Source organism: Oratosquilla oratoria, chromosome 42 (genome assembly GCF_046742065.1).
Source record: "Oratosquilla oratoria isolate Oo_2021 chromosome 42, ASM4674206v1, whole genome shotgun sequence".
NCBI classification, from domain to species: domain Eukaryota; kingdom Metazoa; phylum Arthropoda; class Malacostraca; order Stomatopoda; family Squillidae; genus Oratosquilla; species Oratosquilla oratoria.
This window is the reverse complement of record NC_134818.1, coordinates 4,100,413-4,109,764: the sequence shown is the minus strand read 5'-3', so window position 1 is coordinate 4,109,764 and position 9,352 is coordinate 4,100,413. Positions and strand designations below refer to the sequence as shown.

Below are 9,352 nucleotides of genomic sequence, written 5' to 3'. Positions count from 1 at the left end.
ATATAATGGGTTGTATGGGGATTGCTAATTACGGTATTCTGGGGCTAGTTAGATACCAATAAAGGGAAAGGGTTTGTCGGACATTCTATAGGAATGGGTTACTAAGGATCTTCCGTGGAGGAGGGCTATCTAAAGGGTTCTATAGTGGAAGGGTTAACTCGGACCTGCTAAGGAGGGCTAGTAAGGGTGTTCTATGAGTACGGGCTTCTCTAGCCCAGTTCTCTGTGAGGGAGGGGCTAATCAAGGTCTTCTAAAACTAAGCCCAGGGGGGCTTCTAAAGGGGATAGGGACTACCAGGCAAGAGACTGAAGAGAAGTTTTTACCTGAAGCTTGTTTGTCCTGCCGAGGAGTACCGCATCCATCTCTCCTCCCTCCCGCGGGGCGGGCCCCTGCCGGATGACGCCGTTCATGGTGTCTGCTTCCGGGCACTCCTTCAGGAGGGAGGCCGCTAAGGGCACCGGGCGTAAGACCCCGGAGACTCACCGGGGGGAAGGAGGGTCCCAAAAGAACGAGACCCACCCAGGGAGGAGGATTCTGCCAAAGGGTCTTGGCACCCACTGGGGAGGTGAGGAGTCCTCCAAAGGGTGACTTAGACACCCACTGGGGAAGAAAGATCCCAAAGGGGGCCTAGGAACACCTAACCGATCTAATGACACCCACCGGGGGCTTCCAGTTGGACTGGAAACCCACCCAGGGACACCCAGTGGGTTTTGGTGTGCCACCGGGAAGACCCGGTGCGGATTCCCTGGGGGACGGAAAAAACCCACTGGGGAGATCACGTTTGATCTGGGAATCCACTTGGGATACCCCGGGGTAGGTCAAGGGTCTTAACACTCACTGGGGATTCCCACAGGGGTAGTTGGTATACTCAGATACAGTGTCCTGAAAGAGTTCCTATTGATAGTTCTGATAAGAGAAATGGAAACAAATGAAAGGTCACGTGATCCGTGCGGGTTGTTCTCTTTCTAGTCATGTGGGTTGCCACGTTTCACGTTTTTATCGACTTAATTGGAAGCGCAATGAATTACCACACATATGTACATGTGCGTATATACACACGTGCGCGCACACATATATGCACACACAAACATGCATAGCCATTTACACATTGAAACATCCCTATCTACACATATACACAGCTTCACGTACACATAAAACATTTTAATGTATACACCCACAAACACACACACGCATACAAATACACACATGCGCACATATATGCATGCACTTACTCACATATAAAGAAACACGTACATGTATATCTGCACACAAAAGCATACAAACACAAGCACACGCGCACACACACACGCACACATGTAAACATTTGTATAAGCACATGGACACCGCGAAATAAGTTACACTACCAAGAATCGTTCTCCCGGAGTCTTGATCTTCATGGCGCGAGGGGAGTTGGAATCCTTTTCGAGCGACACGCGACAAGAGCGACAAATGACGCGCGACAAACGACGCGCGACAAATGACGCGCAACAGAAAACGAGAGGGCACCACCGCGCGACACATAGTGACCACACACACGCGCATACACACACACAAAAACACACACATATACACACACGTTCTTGTGTACATACGTAATTACACAGACGAGACTGCAGGAAGTAAACATAGATGAAGGTTTAATCTGTAAGAATTGGCTTAGAACAACACAGAAGTACAGTCTCAGCAGTAAGGAAGAAAATTAGTCTTTACCTCCATGTTGAGAAGGAAGAGGACCAGCAGGATGAGGGAGAGGTTGAGGTGTGGGGTTGAGGATCAAGACGAAGAAGAGGCCGAGGATAATGAAGATGTTGAGGAAAAGGATAAGGATGAAGATGAGGATGAGGAAGACATGGAGGAATTGAAGAAGTAGGATTACGAAGAAGAGTAGGAAAACATGGAGGAAAGAAGAGATAAAGTAGAAAGAGAAGAAAGAGTAAGAGGAGTAGGAGAGGGAGAAGAAAGAGACAGAGAAGGGACAAGACAAGAGAAAGAGTAAGAAGAGAAGGAGGAGGAAGAGATAGAGAGGGAGGTGGAGGTAAAGGAGGAGGAGATGGAGTTGGAGGAGGAGGAGTAGATGGAGAGGAAGGTGGAGGAGGAAGAGATGGAGTTGGAGGAGGAAGAGATGGAGTTGGAGGAGGAAGATGAGTCAGAGGAGGAGGAGGAGTAGATGGAGAGGAAGGTGGAGAAGGAAGAGATGGAGTTGGAGGAGGAAAATGAGTAAGGGGAGGAGGAGGAGAAGGAGGAGAGGAAGAAGAGTAAGAGAATGAAGAGGAAAATGAGTCAAAGGAGAAGAGGGAAGTGGACAAGAGTAACAAGATGACTTAAAAGAGGAGTGATCACACAAATACATAGTTTACAAGGGACACAGACGACACATGGAAGGACACGAGTAACGAGGATACATGACACAAAGTGACATACAAGAGGACACGGGGACTGACACACAGACAGACAGAAAACGAAAACGAGGATTTTGAAAAAGTAATAGAAAACAGAATCCTTTGGGAGGAAAGGGGGATGTCGACCCTTTCAATACGGCGGCATACACAATAGATTTTGATCCCACAATCATCTATGTGCCAGGGAAACCTCTTTGATCGAGATGGCATTAAATCCTCTTGAGATGGGACTGGATCGTATCTAGACGGGATCGGATCCCGTGTAAATAGAATTGAGGCTCATGTACATGGAATCAAACCCCCTTTGAAAGAAAACAAATGGCGGGGCTATGACACGAAAGGGTTCTGAACCTCTTTAGCAAAAGAAGGAGATATTATTACGATCGTGGTCAAATGTTCTTGGCCCACCCAAGGGAGTTCACTATGCATATTTAGTTTCCCTTTGTTGAATATTTGATATATTTTTCTTTGCAAATAAATAAAAATAATGATAATAATAATAGTAATAGTAATAACAATAATAAAAGTAATAATAATAATAATGATAATAATAGTAATAAGAACAATAATAATAGTAATAATAATAATAGTAATAATAAATTAATAAAAAAAATAATAAATGCATTTCACTCTAGGCCGAATATTGTAGAGAATATATAAAGCAATCATAAGATAAATAAATAAATAAACGAGTAAATAAATACATGAATAGTAAAAAATAAAGTTGAAATAAAAATATCAATAAATTAATCAAAATATATTTGCATAGCAAAGAACAAATAAATGAAAATAATAAAATAAATAACATGAGAGAATGAATAAATGAATATAATAAAATTTAATAAAATAAATAGATAAGTAGATATTTGCATAGCAAAACCCTTTGGATGTTTCAACACGTTTGTCTTCGATTGTACCTCATCCCATGACCTGATCCACAATTGGTCTAAAACCTGAACACCAAAACATTAACACATCAGAAACACAGCCCTCTTCCCCTCTGCGAAACTCAGATGTGGCAGTGTTGCACAGCTGAGATGGACATGACAACAATGCATCCGCTTGTGGTCCAAACCCCAGTCTCGCTGTAACTAAGTCTTGCGGTGGATATGCCATATAATAAGCTAATTTCGTTTGGCATCATTGCTGGGTGTTCTGCCTTCACAATGTTGCCACATCTTCCTTCACTCTGCAACACTGCCATATCTCCTGGTCTGCGGAGGTGTAGACAATGGTAGACCCACACATACAACACGGGTGCTCTGCCTCCACAAGGCTGCCACATCTTCCTCCATTCAGCAACGTTGCCATATCTCCTGGTCTGCGGAGGTACAATGGACTCACACATGCAACACATGTTTATTACGAATTCTGCGACAAACTATAAACACTGGATAGAAGACATTGAGAGACCAACATCCGGAGGTCATAAAAGGTTCAGTCTTCCGGTATTTGAGTCCGGAATATGTTCAAATGCTCCAGAAACCAGAACGTTTGTTCTTCCGGGTAAGGGAGCTTATGTGATCAGTCGACCGGAAGTCAGACAAAGGGAAACAGACGAAACAGACAAGGTGAAACAAGATGAAGGACGTCTCTACCTTTCAATAAATTAAAAAAAAAAAAAAAAAAAAAAAAAAAAATGGAGGGACCATTCCTTTGTTCCATTTTTTTCTAAACAGATTAATTAAAAGAAAACATTTACAAAATTATGTGTTTCGAAAACAACAGCATAGGTGGAGAATCTTTACGGTTAATTACTGTATATAAAAAATGTTTCCGTTTTATAGGAAAAAGGTTTTCGGTAAAATTAATTATGGAAGTATTTTAAGCTAATACATATTCATACACATTTACATGACTGAATAAATGAGAGAGGGAGAGAGTGATAAAGAGAGGGGGACGGTGAGTGAGAGAGACAGAGGGAAGGAGAAGAAGAGAGATGGGAGGAAAAGAGAGGAGGAAAGATGGGGAGAGAGTAGAGACAAAGAGAGAGAGAGAGAATGGGGAAAGAGGGAGGGAAGGAAAGATAGCTATATGTAAGACAGATAAATAGACAGAGAGGGAGAGAGAGACAAAGAGAGTGATAGAATAAGGGAGACAGAGAGAGAGAGTGAGAGAGAGAGAGAAATAGAGGGAGATAGATAGATAGATAGATAGATAGAGAGAGAGAGAGAGAGAGAGAGAGGGAGAGAGAGAGAGAGAGAGAGGACAGAAAGGCAGAGAATTATTCCTTGTAACTCTCTCTTCCTTTCTCTCTCCCCCCACTCTCTCTCTCTGCATTTGTTTTCCTCTGGCCCTCTTTAGTTATGTGTGTGTGTGTGTGTGTGTGTGTGTGTGTGTGTGTGTGTGTGTGTGTGTGTGTGTGTGTGTGTGTGTGTTTTAAAACTGAGCAAAAGCTATCGGGCTAAATATATTTTTTTCTCCATCATTGTTTTTATCTTTTTTTTTTGGGGGGGGGGTGCTTGCTTCGCAAAAAAGACTCAGAAAGTCAACTTTCTGTTTAGAAAACGCGGCCCACATTATATGAAACTCTTAAACGGCAGGATTAATCCCCGTCCCCCGCCCAGTGCAGAAGAGATTAATGTTTTCATTCTTTTCTTTTCGACGATTCATTTCCATCCCTTCATGAAAAGATTCCACCAAATTTGCACCACAGTTTATAGGTTTATAAAAAGATGACTGTACCGATTTTAATAATATTATATATATATATATATATATATATATATATATGTACATTATATATGTATTATATATATATATATATATATATATATATATATATATATATATATGTATATATATATATATATATATATATATATATATATATATACAGTATATATATATATATATATATGTAAGCGGAGTAGTTTTTTTTTCCTCACTCTTGTCGCGTCCCCTCGTACCATACATTTATTGGACTTAGGCAAAGCGTTTTAATGCTCCCAGATGATTAAATTCAGTCGAAGTTAAACTGTAAGCAAAGAATTAAGCTGAACTCCATTAAGCTTTTCACTGCATTTGTGGATCTATTTCGCCAACCACAAACTTTTTTAACTCCTTTACTTTAGTCAATAGAATGATTTATAGAATATACTGTAGATCACATAATAGATTTCTAAGCAAATTCAATTTGACATCCACTTGATTTCTTGTTAAAGGTTAACAAACCAATTATAAATTCTACGAAAATCTTATTGGAAATTTAAAATAATCTTTCAAGAAAATGGAATATAAGATGAAATAGAACAAGATATAATGAAAAAAATAATAATTAAACAACGATACAACTCTCATTATTTTACAATTTTCTCCTTTTAATTTGGACAGACATCGTTTATGTTTGTCTTTTGCCTTCAAGATAATTATAATCTCATTCTTTTTTAACTTTAAAAAATATTTTTCAAAACACAAACCGCGAGCTTGTTATATAATTTCATCTCGATACGGAGCTACATATTCAACTTTTCATCTCTATAGTCTATTTTCTACATTGTCTTTCTTCTGGACAATGGCAACGCTCTATTCTACAATGCTGGAGACACGGAGTGTACAATGAGGCTAAGCGCACTGTACGTATAACACGCCCGAAGAAAAGGCTTGAACGCGACCATTATACTTTCTCCTTAAAAAAAAAAGAAAAAAAAAAAGAAAAAATAAAACTGACACGTGGAGCCGATACTGATAATAATGCTGAACTGCCAGACTATACACCTGAGAAACGATATTTGTGTTTCACTTCGGGAAATGGTGGGTCTGAGATCAGGACAACGAGATGCTTGAAGCCGCTAACGATAGGACATTCCCTCGCGCCGAATTCGTACAAGGACCAAGAAGATGGCACATGCGTTAACCGAGCGACAAAAATGGTGGAATCTTATTTACTGATCTATTTTTTCTTTATTTTTTACTTTTTTTTTTTTTCTTTGAAAAGTGGGTGAAGAAAAGACTTGTCCAAATGCCCATGTTTCAAGTTATCAAAGTATAAATACAGAAATATATTTCTTAACTTTGAAACTGCACCCACAATTATCACCGACATGATGAAAAAGTGCGAAGCCAGAATGACCAATCATAAAATTGGTAACTGATACACATTTCTTTTTTTTTCTTTTTTTTAATAAAGAATGTCATTGGTGGAGCTCTGGATTATTTAACATACTCAACCCCGGGAGTTTTGCTCAGCTTTATAATACACATACCATTTCAGATATTGTAAATATAAATGTGTTTTAGCCAAGATAAAAATGCATCTATATATAGATATATATATATATATATATGTATATATATATATACATACATACACACACACATATATATATATATATACATACATATATATATATATATACATACATATATATAAATACATACATATATATATATATATATATATATATATGTATATATATATCATTGTTGAGTACTGAATATATTTCCGTATACAGCTGTTTATTTATTATAGCATAATTTTCTGTAAACAAAGATATATCAATACATTAACAATGCTAAGTATATTTGCATAATTTCTATATATCATGATTCTGTTTAGCTGTCCACAATTGAACATTTGTGCATTTGTACCTGGTGATGTATTTATGTATTCATATACGATATTTATTGTTTTGTTTTTTATACATGATATGTTTTTCATTATTTTATCATATTCATTGAATAAGTTTCATTTGTTATATCATTTCGTGTTTTCTATTGCAATTTAAGTTGAAAAACACCTCTAAGTTTTTATACTTTTTTTTACAAAAAAAAAAAATAATAATAATAATAATAATAATAAACAAATAAAAAAAACATACATTGGAAGTAAACACTGGTAGACATACATACCTTCTAGTCAAAACATTCTATACATGTATTTCTAGAGAAGTAATAAATATCTAAACAAAACATATATACAGTATATAGAGAACATACATCCCTGTGTTATTCACAGGGAACATACATATGTAAATAACACACAAAAAATATCAGATGAAAATTTTGTACCTACCTACGTACAACAGTACACAAATAACACTTACCTACACAAAAATATGTTCAAAATACCTACCCTTCACATCAACTATGAAACTTTACACTGACGTAAATAACATCTACACAAACTCAGAACACATACGATTTTTTTTCTTCAAAATCACATTACATTTATGTTCATTCACAGATGAGACACGGAGGTACATAAGACACAAGGTAGGGGTAGGTAACTTATCCTTAGCCAATAGTTTGGGGAGTGGGAGAAAATGGAGGATTTTTTTTTCTTTATCCTCCATTGGGAGAGGGAGTATGGGAAGAAGGTACTCCCACACACAAAGATTGAAATGTGGGAGTGGGAGGGAGTGGGAGGGATGGTAAGGGGTAGTGGGTGTCTTGTAACAATGGTTAGAGGTAATTGGGTGGCTGGGTAGGTAAGTAGGTAAGTAAGGTAAGTAGGTAGGTAGGTAAGTGGGTGGGTGGGTAGGTAAGTGGGTGGGTGGGTAGGTAAGTGGGTGGGTGGTTAGGTAGGTAAGCAGATAGGTAGAAGGGTAGATAGGTAAGTAGGTAGGTAGGAAGGGAGATAGGTAAGTAGGTGGGTGATTAAGTAGATAGGTGGGTAGTTAGGTAGATAGGTAAATAAGTAGGTAGGAAGGGAGATAGGTAAAGTGCAGTTAGGTGGATAGGTAAGGAGGTAGGTAGGTAGGTAGTTTCTTGTATAGGTAGCTAAGTAGGTAGGAAGGTAGGGAGGTAGGTATGTTAGTATAAAAGTAGGTAGATACATAAGTTGGTATATAGGTAGGTAGGCGAATATCTATATAAGTAGGTAAGTAGGCAGGTAGTTAGGTAAGTTGGGAAATAAGGAAGTATGTAGGAAGTAGGCAGTTAGGAGCTTAGTCAGTTAGCCAGTTAGGGAACCATTAAATTGTATTATTCACTATGGTGTTGGATCACGTGCTGAACTCGTGATCGGATGAGGGCTCAGAGGTCATATAGTCCAATATATGGGTAATACTGTGGTTTTTCACTCGCCATATACCCATCCTCTTGCCACAGGGGGACAGTAACAGCTGGAAATATTGAGAATTTTTCGTATACTGAGCAGGGTTTGATCTTTGTTTGTGTGTGTGTGTGTGTGTGTGTGTGTGTGTGTGTGTGTGTGAGAGAGAGAGAGAGAGAGAGAGAGAGAGAGAGAGACTATTTTCTATTCACGTATTTGTTTATCTATCCAATTTTTTATTCATTTGTGGGTGATTGATGATGGAAGTGAATGTTGGGAAGCTGACAGTGAAGACGGACTCAACACGCGGATGACAGGAGTGAGAAATGACAACATCGAAGGGTAGAAGGCCCCCCCTCCCATTTGAGTAAAGACAACGGTAGTCAAGGTCATTATCTGGATTTCTGTATCTACACAATAAATATATATATATATATATATCTATATATATATATATATATAGATATATATATAATATAGACAAGACTTATTGATCCACTGTCGGAGAATGAGATAAGATGACAGAAAGTCTGTATATTTCGACCACTATCTGTGATCCTCTTCAGCTGAAGAGGACCACAGATAGTGGTCGAAGTACGCAGATTTTATGTCCATCTTATCTCATTCTCCTCCGACAGTGGGTTAATAAGTCTCATATATATATATATATACATATATATATATATATATATATATATATATATGTATATATATATATATATATATATATACATTATATATAGATTTATATATACATTATATAAATATATACATTATATATATTTTTTTATATTTATATATATATATATATATATATATATATATATATATATATATTACATTTTTATCAACCACAATGCAATTTAATCCTAAGCCACATCGGGTGTCCCGTGGAGGCTACATACTGAAATTGAAACGTGGTACAACCAAGGTCTCGAAACTGATTTGCACATACTAG

General features: G+C 37.7%; 1 long non-coding RNA gene across 1 annotated transcript in view; it reads right to left on the bottom strand.

Annotated features, from left to right (window-relative positions):
* Window positions 1-262: 262 nt before the first annotated feature.
* The window catches only part of LOC143021792 (uncharacterized), a 178,311-nt gene continuing 169,221 nt past the window's right edge, over window positions 263-9,352 (bottom strand). The window contains exon 3 of the long non-coding RNA XR_012966004.1: window positions 263-906. This is a non-coding gene — a long non-coding RNA (uncharacterized LOC143021792). The remainder of the gene's footprint in view (window positions 907-9,352) is intronic.